Consider the following 10643-nt stretch of genomic DNA (forward strand, 5'->3'; position numbering starts at 1 on the left):
GTACAAAATTTCACCACTAAACATTTTGCGGTGAAAAAAACACGATGTATTCTGCATGGAAAAAGTCACTGCAAAAAAAAAGCATTCAATACTTTTTATTCGATGCATTATGTGAGTTTTTCAGTTTTGATCATTTTTCCACAGTTTCGCAAAATGGGACAGATTCGCTGATCATAGCTGTTAATAATATCTATAATAATAATATCCATCTAATATCCATCTAAAGGCTCCTATAACACATTTCTCAGTCAGGGAAACAGTTTTGCTCTATTTCATATGATCACTACTCCCATGTTTTAAGAGAAGAACATACTGTATTATCATGCAAGGAATATACATTATTTCAGGAATTAATCAGCACATATTTTTCTGCATAATGAAGCTACTGATGTTGTTTTGTTATTAGTATGCTCCAAAAAGAAACAAAAACTTTTTTTTTTATTCTGAGCACAGGTCAGAAATACTCTTCCATTTTGTCTTTGAAAAATATACAGTGCACAGCAGTTCTAGTGTATTTAAGTGCACGTAATTACTTTGAACAACTCTATATAAAGTATTTCTGATATGAATGCAACTTACATCTACAATTTCTACAACTGACAGTTACTTTTGTGATGAGTTGTAATTGCAGCACTTTAAACTATATTCAAATTTGCAGGTAGCTGGAGGAAAAGAAACATTCACTTGTAAGATGATTGAGCACAATATACTGTATAATTTTTTTGTATCATGTGTCCACTTGAGTCTTAATGCTGTAACGCCATGTAGCAAAAGTTTATAGAATAAATGGTATTTTACATATGATTTAGTGGGGGTATGTGCATTATTGTTCTGTCTTTTTGCATGGAATTGTGTCATAAACATAAATATTTTAACAATGCAGGTTGTAAGCTGAGTTTTGTCTAAAGACACATTTTCGTTCTTTGCCTCCCTTACCCTTGCCATCTGCCTTCTGTGCCACTGCATTTTTACCCTTCTGTTGATGTTACAGTAATTATGACAGTAAAGTATTATAATATTATTAGTACATATATGGAATTGCTTATCTGGAAACCAAATATCCTTTGAATTACAGGAAGGCAGTCTCAATTTTCTATTTTTTCTTATTATGAAACAGTACCTTGTACTTGATCCCAACTAACCTGCATGAATTCACATTGGGTCCAAAACAATCCTATTGGGTTTATTTAGTGTTTGCATGATTTTTTTTAGCAGAATGAAGGTATGGGAATCCAAATTATGGAAAGATCCCTTACCTGGATAAACCTGTTATCTGGAAAACCCAGGTCCCAATATTTCTGGATAATAGGTCCCCTATCTGTAGTAGTTAATTGAATTACAACAAATGCCTTTAGAATAACAGATAGATCAATTAGGCAGATATACATACACAGAGACAGATAAATACAGGGCTAGTGATCGGCGAAACGGCACCAGCGTCTCGTTTTTGCCGCCTGTGTCCATTTTTTGGATGCCGGTGTCCGTTGTTTTGGAAGCTGGCGCACATTTACCGGTGTCCATTTTTTTCATGCCAGTTTATTTTCACCAGCGAATTTTCGCGGCAGTTTTGCGAATTTATTCGACAGCAACGAATCACGCGAATTCACCATAAATTCGCCCATCCCTATACAGGGCAAATGGCAAGTACTTGCATTTGTAATAATGTTAGCTTTGTGTGCAGTGGGGTAAGGGTAAATAGAAAATGAAAGCACACATAAACTGCTTTGTGGTCTTACCAACAACTTCAAAGGAGTGTAAATATAGAAGGGTTCATTTACCACTCTAGTCTCGAAATGCGTATAGATTGAGTCTATTAGTGGCACAAGGGCTATCTAATTTGCAGAGCTGAGCAGACTTTAAAATTGAAACTTTTTTAAAACCTGCAAAACATTTGTTAAGTTAAAAACATGAGGCTGGCTGGCTGCTAATTGAGTCGTTTTGCTGAATCTATCTCAGAGTGTGGGTGTGATTGAGTCTGGAAGGGAGATTGTAAAACAAAGTAAGAGCGAAAATAAAGTCCTTGCTAAAAAATGTCAAACTACAGTAGGTGTGTTTTTTTGGTTTTTACTATAATCAGTTTAAAAATCCATTTACAAAGTGTCAAAAAATAATTGCTCGTAGGGGAATGGCAATTTCACAAAAAGTGAATCATGTAATTTAAATCGTATAATTTACATTTCAACTTTTTTTTAAATTTACTGCGACTTTACAATGACTACAAAAAACAATGGAGCCAGCAAGCCAAAAATGATTTATATTTTATTTTCTAAATCTTGACTTAAAAATACATAGGGGTATATTTATTTAAGATTGAAATTAGAGATCGCCACAGTCTTCTAGAGTGATATTCCACCACTCTCCATTAATTTCTATGGGATTTTTAAAAGTTCATCCTTTGATAAATACGCCTTTCAAAATCCAATAGAAATTAATGGAGTGTGGCGGATTTTCACTCTAGAGGACTAGGGCGATCTCTAACTTCACTCTTTGATAAATATACCCCATAGTTGTTTCCTCAATGGTACCTTTGAGAAACTTGCCTTGGATTGTACCAGGTGCAGAGTCAAAAATAACTGCTGAAATGTAATTTAAATCTCATTACATTTCAACAAATTTAAAGGAGAAGGAAAGTAATTTAGCACTTGGGGGGGCTAAATGGCACCCCCAAGTGATTTCTCGCGTCTGCACATGCGCATTAGAGTGAAAAGCCGAACTTTAACTAAAAAGTCTACTGGGCATGCGTCTGCCCTGGGAAATATGAAGAAAAAAGAAGCCGGAAGAGAAGCACTCTGTGGTACTTGCTGGAATAACCCCGGGCCAGTGCAGTTTTCTCCTGATAGGAGCACTGGCCTGGGGGTTCAGGTAAGTAAATACAATCACTTGGGGGTGCCTAACATTTGACACCCCAAGTGGTAAACAACTTTCCTTCTGCTTTAAAAACAAAATTATCAAAAGATAGCTGCTACATTAATTGAATACCAGAATGAAATTGTCACTGAAATAGTCAAATGTGACTGAAATCACATTGATTGCATTTCCAAGACTTTGACAAATATTTCAACAGATAAGAAAACTTTGGTTTTTTACCTTTTTAAATAGAACAAAAAAGATTGTTTAGACTATATTACAGTAAATTGTGGTTTTTACCAGTCCAAATGTGATGGTTTTGATGTTTTCCTCCAACTGTTGAGTAAAAAGGACAGTGTGATTTCTCCCATGAGACAATCTGAGAAACTTGTCTCAAGCTGCCATTCGTAACTTGTCTAATGGTGCCAGTAAAATGTTGACCCTAATAATATGAAGAGATGAATTTCTTTTCTTTTTACATTGTGCACTGTCTAAGTAAAGTGGGTGGGTATGGCAGCAGAAATGTAAGTGCCACCAAATAAAAATGATCAAATATAAAATACTTCCCACAGTACAAATCCCCCCCCCTTTTAATTTCTATAATAAAAACTATGCAGTGGTGTACAGAACATTTTATGTTCTGCAAGCAATATAAACATTTTGTGTTACAGACTTTGAAAATTAAGCTATTTAGATTGTTATATAACATTACTGTGCAGGCCCAGACTGGCAATCTGGCCATTCTGGCAAATGCCCGATGGGACACTCTATGTATTGTTAAGTGGGCCGCCAAAAAGACCCAAAGTGAAGTCTCAGAAAGGAACTGAAGCAAAGCTGCCAAAAAGACCTTAAAGGACATGTAAAGCCTACATTTTCCTACCATGTATATCAATTGGGCACATCTCCCCCAAATGGCATTATTTGTACTGTATATACCCCCTCCATTTGTCAGCGCTATTACATTTCCCTAAAACAAATAGCAGCTTTCACCTGGCGGCCATTTTCACTCTGACACATCATCAGTGCATTTATATATGCAAATAGCATATGCAATGTAAAGTTCATGCAATTGAAGAATGCAGGCTAACAGAGGCAGAATTTACTTAAATGACAAGTCCTGATTGGATTGAGCACTGTAATGGTTACTCTAAACTCAGGAGAGAGGGTTAAAATTTAAAAATAGGATCAGACAGCTAGAGCAGAGTTTCTATGGGAAACAGCAATGCCATCTCTTCATTGGCTGTTAGACTGGAGGGTGTGTTTAGTAATCTGAGTTGAGAAGAACTGAGCATACTCATGAGCCAACAGCCAAAGGAAGTTCCTGAGGGAGGGGGCTGAGTGGGTTAGAGGAGTAGAAGGAATTCTAAGTGATTAAGGGGATGCTGCAGCCTTACTGTTAACCTTTAAATAAACAGAGTGGCAGGTATTTAGAGATTTCAAAGAGGCTCTTCAGTGATTACATTTTTGTGTGGGGGGTTTACATGTCCTTTAAGCCGAAAAAGCCAAAATGAACCAAAGCCAAGACTTCTGAAAAGGCAGTGAAAAGGAACCGAAGAAGAGCAAAGGAAAAGGAGAATGAAGAAGCTGCTGTTGCCAAGGAGGAAGCCTGCTAAATTTTTGGAAGTTAAGTTTCCACTGAACACCAATGTGTTTTTTTCTAATCCCTGCCCACCAAAGTAATTTTTTTTAGTTTTATGGGGAAGAGCCCTGACTACCAATGTTTTTTTTAACTTGTGAGGGGGTTTTGGTCATCAGTGTTGCACATTTTGCCATGGCTGCTTTTTACTCCCAGTCCAACCCTGTTACTGTTGGTAATTGTTGGCTGTGGGGGGACTTACTTATCTGCTAGGGATTACTGAAAAAAATGACATGTGTCAAAACAATTTTGATGCACGTCAAAAATTTTTTGATGCCCATAGACTTTAAAGGAATTGTTCAGTGTAAAAATAAAAACTGGGTAAATAGATAGGCTGTGCAAAATAAAAAATGTTTCTAATATAGTTAGTTAGCCAAATATGTAATGTATAAAGGCTGGAGTGACTGGATGTCTAACATAACAGAACATAGCCCAACCTCCTGCTTTTTAGCTCTCTTGGTTTCTACTGACTGGTTACCAGGCACTAACCAATCAGAGACTTGAAGGGGGGGCCACATGGGTCATATCTGTTGCTTTTGAATCTGAGCTGAATGCTGAGGATCAATTACAAACTCACTGAGCAGATATGTACCATGTGGCCCCCCTTCAAGTCGCTGACTAACTCAGGGTTATAGAGCTGAAAAGCAGGAAGTAGTGTTCTGGTTATTTTATTAGACATCCAGTCACTCCAGTCTTTATACATTACATTTTTGGCTAACTAACTATATTAGGAACATTTTTTATTTTGCACAGCCTATCTATTTACACAGTTTTTATTTTCACATTGAACTATTCCTTTAATGCATTTTGGGGAATTTTTCACTGAAGCAAAACAGGTTAGATTCACACATCACTATTATATACCATTAAAAACCCATCAAGAGTATCTAAACATCCTGCTTATTAAAAGGAAGTTAAATAAAAACTGCATTCCATTTTAATAATATGTCAAACCAATTCTCAAAACATTATAACTTGCTCTACATCAAAGAAAGGCAGAAACAAAACTAGCAACTTTAAACTAGATCATTGGCTGCCCTCAAAACCCAACTGCAACAAAAATAATTAAACCAACCTATTTCTAAACGACAAGCTTGTTCCATGTGTAAGTTGATATGACTTACCTGTGTAACAGACTCTGGCCTAGCCTTAAAACAATCTACAACAAACAAGGGAAAGTTGTGCTCACCACTATTTTTTATAAACATTAAGCAGGGGTGCAATGAGGCTGTGACCACAGAATTCATACAAACAAATATGAGAGGTCCTTTGCACTCAATATATTAAGGACATTGCGACATTTTGTGCCTTGAGCTACTAAAAATGCCTTATCCTTTAAACAAAACAAGGATTATTTGTCCATATATTGCAATATATTTAAGATGGCCAACTACGTCAAAGTCATCCCATATCTGGCCAGTCCTACACTCAATTTTCATCTGATTCATTAAGAATTCAATTGCTTCATTATACATTTTACACAGGGACTAAGTTTTACCTGCAACTTACTTGCTGCTTTCAATGTTAAAATCCCAAATAATCTACATCACTTTAAACTTTGTGTAGACCTGTGTGTGACATTTACACATGGTTAAATTCTGTACAGAAAGGATAACAATACAATGTATTTTAATAACCTTACATTTTTCCTCCACATCAATATCCACATCGATATACAATCAATATTGTTGTGCTGAATCTTATTGTGACATGAGAGAACAAACAGTTGCTACACATTTATAAAATACAGATGCAAAATATTATTGAATCATGTGTTTAAAAAAAGTTATTTTAAATTTAACATGGACGTTTGACAATTTATGGTCAATAAGCAGGAATCAAAAAGATGAGATTTTTGCCACAATAAGCAAATTGTGTTCTTCAGTTATGCTCACACTGCAAACAGCTAATAACATTTTCAACCAAATCATTACCGTTTCACTCAGTTCACCAACAATGGCCACTGAGTTGAAAATTACACAAATGGTACAATCTTTCTGCAGTATAACACTAATCTTCACAAAATGCAAGTGGAAAATTACTTCAGCATCAATTGTCTTGGAATCACTAGTCACAAAGTCCATGAGGTTTTCAAAGACGATATTACAATGCATGCGTAAAATCTAGACATCGATTCATGTTCAGAAAAATATACTGGCATACAGTTTCAGAAATAGTTATTAGTGATGGGCAAATTTATTCACCAGGGGCGCCGCCGGCGAACAAATTCTCGAAATTGCAGCGAAAATTCCCCGGTGAAAATTCGCGTCTCCCATTGACTTTAATGGGCATCAGAATTGTCACCAGCATCGGAATTGTCGCCAGCGTCAAAATTCATGCTACGCGGGAAATTCAAATAAAATTTTGGCGAAGCGAAACGGGAGAAATTCACCCATCACTAGTTATTATTAAATGCAATCAGGTATAGGTTTTATTTTAAAAAGCACTGGGAAAACTGCTAGTTCAAGGACGAAAACTAGTTTATTTTATATATTAAACAAGGTGTGTCTAGAGTATAAGTCAGATTTTCGAGATTTATCATACTTTGGCCCTTTAAGAACCTGAATTTGACTATTCGCTGCCCAAAACCTGCTGAATTTCTGTTTAAGTCAATGGGAGACGTCCAGGGATCAATTTGGAGTTGTTTTCAGCCTTCCTGACATTCAAGTTTTTTTTTTGGAGAAAAAACTCGAATCGAGTTTTTAAAATTTGAAACAAATTTGATTCAAGTTTTCGGGTCAATCCTATTCACCCGAGCTTAAAAAATTAGATTTTTATAATAAAGTTCAATTGATCAAATTTCAAGTTCAAGGGAGTTTATGGGAGTTTTAAAAAAAACTCACATGAATTCGAAATTCGACCCATGATAAATGTGCCTCTTCATGTAATTACCTCTCCTTAAAAGAAAAGAATGATCAGTAAATCAGTAATAATATCCCCCTAAATTGCACCAAGTCTTGTGCAGTTGAAAAGTAAAAACAAACACATAGCATGAAACAATTTAACAGCAGAGGTTAAAATCCACTCATCCTCCATTCAGTCACACTTTCAATAAATAGAATCCACAATGATATGCAACAGTCATGCATTAATGATGCAGGTTGGTCGCTCTAAATGATGAACCAGGCATATGAACTGTTGTAAGGATACTGTTCATTGGGTGGAACAAGCTGTGTTTTTTTGGGATTAACTCCTTGGATATTTGTTCTCATTATTTCTTTCTGAGAAAAGACAATGAAAAAAAGGACCTCTGTACTCAACCCATTGGGGCACATTTACTAAAGGGCGAAGTGACTTTGTCAGTGTGACGTCATTTCGTTACTTCACCGATTTACTAACGGACGCAGGCATCAATTCGCTAGTGAAAGAAACACACGTTAGCGATCATTCGCACTCTATCGCCAGAAGAATTTTCGCTCAGACGAAGTGACGTAACTCCACAAATATAGTAAGATGCAGATTTTACTGAACGTTACCTCTTGCGCCAGACTTGCCTTCGCCAGCTCAGACCAGGCGAAGTGCAATCGAGTGCAAAGGACTTCCTCAATTTTTAGGGCAAATTTTTTCTAAGTCCCAAAAAACGCTGACGTTTCTGAGTGATAGCCTGCAACGGTCCATAATATATTTTTTTGGGTAACTGGGTTCCCCCCTCCAATTTCTAACATATGGAACATAAACTATACACTGGGCTAATGTGTACAGCATTATAACAATTATTATTTTATTTATTAAGGTTCCCTGGACTTGTATAGTGTAATGTATTTGCTGCAACATATACGTCTATGTAACTTTATCATTTTCAGGCGTATGCAAATTAGGCAATGCTAGCGCATCTTCACTTTGATTGCCGATGTAACGTTAGCAAAAATTCACCAGCATTCAGCGCCTTGGACGAAACTTCGCACTTTAGTGAATTGGAGTAGTCGGAGAGAATTTACTCCTGGCGAAGTGTTGCGATGGCAGCAAAGCCATCACTGCCAAGTTTTTGCCACTTAGTAAATTTACCCCATTATCAATATATAAAAATGCCCTCCCCTTTAAACAAAACAGCTTCAAGCCTATTCAGCTGCAGTCAGGTGATTTCAGTGATGGCCAATAAAAGGGCTACCATGTTTGCGAGTTTTAACCTTGAAAGCAGCAAATAGTTGCAGGTAAAACTTAGTCCCTGTGTAAAATGTAAAATGAAGCTGTAGAATTCTTAATGAATCAGATGAAGGGGAGGGTATTTTTAGTAGCACAAAATGTTTTAATGTTAGTGAGGAGTCAATATGTCACTGAAAAATTTGTGAAATGTCGAAAAAATTTGCGAAACACATTGAAATCAATAAGCATAATATTTTACATACATTTCCTAGTGGAAAAATCTTATTTAAGAAAGCTTTTTTTGAACCTAAATTAGCATGTTACTATGGCAAATCCTTCGAAATAATCTAACAGTGCTTGAAAGCATCAGGCCAAAATATTTTGCAATTTAATCTGAAACTTACATTGTAATGGTAGATAGTGTGATAATTATAATAATTATAACACTGCCCACAATCATTGGGGCCTTCTAGAGGGTTATTGCATACCTATTTCTAATCAGAACTTAATTTCAATACAGCAAAATTAGTAAAAGTTAAGAAATTGGATCATATGTATGTTATAGGTCAAAGTGTGTGATCATACCAAAAGTTGTATACTTCTGACATATTGGACATATTATTTACAATAGAGTGCACTAGGTACTAGACAATATTACAGATGATATGCAACACTGGAGTTTAATAAGTACTGGGTGCAACAAAATAAAAGAGAAGACCCATGGGAACATGTTTTACAAACTGTACATGGGAAAAATAAAGTATGTTGTCATGAAATAAATACATCTTACAATTCTCTCTTTTATTTAAGATGAAATGATTTTACAGCTTTTTGATTGAAAAGGTCATGATCTTTCATTATTATTTTTGGAAGAATAAAGACACTTAGGTGGGTAATTTAGCAATACTATAGTGCTTTGCAACAATAATGGAACAAAATAAACCTCTTGATTGGTAGGAAGTACTAATAAATGTTCAACTGAAAAGCTACACGCTACTTAATAGTGCAGAAAGAATGCTGTTTCAAATGATTATATTGACAATAGAAAACAACCTTACTTTCCAACAAACTCATCATACTGACTGAGAAAGTAACTCTGGGGAAAATTTTGGCGCCAAGCATCTCAAGTCCCCTTCTCTGCACCAGCGTCTTAAACAATGAATATGCCACAGAAATTACACTTTAAGAGAAACAAGAGTACGAATTAGCTTTTTTTTTTTAGTTAGTTTGGTCTGCTCAATTGTGTTCATCTGCATTGTCTGTTTTCATTCCTGGTTGACTATTATCATTCCGCTGACACAAGTCTTTATGCTGACACGCCATATTACTGTTTCATCTCCACCTGCATTCCCCTGTTCTATGTATTTTTTTCCCTGGGCAGGTCTAGCCTGCTATTCAAAAGGCTAGACATTTCTCACAATAGACAGTAGAACATTGATAAATTTTCAAGTTAGCTAGCAGTGCTTATCTCACAGTCAGTGTACCCTCAAAAAGCTGATGACAGCATAATTTCAGTAGGCTGATCTTTTACACCATGTGTCTCTTCAAATGGTTTCATAGATAAAATGATACTAGAAATTCTGTATTGAAAAAAACAGACATGAAATATTCTTGGGTTACAGGATAATATACCTTTTTTTTTTAAAGTAACTCTAGTCTGTTCAAATTTTCCCTCCGTACCCAGGCGTATTTCAATGAGAGGTATTTTGAACGGTGATGGTCCCAGAAAAACATTTGGTAGGGCAGAGAGGTTAAACAGTTGATCACATGCGGCAGCACAGGATACATGGATTACAGCTGATTCAACTACAAAGGGGTTTTTGGGTAAGTTTCTCTTTCTCTATCTAGAATACTATTGTAGAATATTTATATTTCAAAACACCCCAGTAAAGAATGCTCTAACTGTATGTAGTATTTTTAATCACAGTTTACAGCTGATTTTAAATAAAAGGTCAAATGAAAATAACAGTCATAGTTGAAGGTGGACAGTTTTTGATTAGAAGACTTATGACTCGAAAAGCAACGTTTATGTAACAGCATAACAGTGAAGTGCATTACAAGGTGGCTATGCTTGCAC

Source organism: Xenopus laevis, chromosome 2L (assembly GCF_017654675.1).
Source record: "Xenopus laevis strain J_2021 chromosome 2L, Xenopus_laevis_v10.1, whole genome shotgun sequence".
NCBI classification, from domain to species: Eukaryota; Metazoa; Chordata; class Amphibia; order Anura; family Pipidae; genus Xenopus; species Xenopus laevis.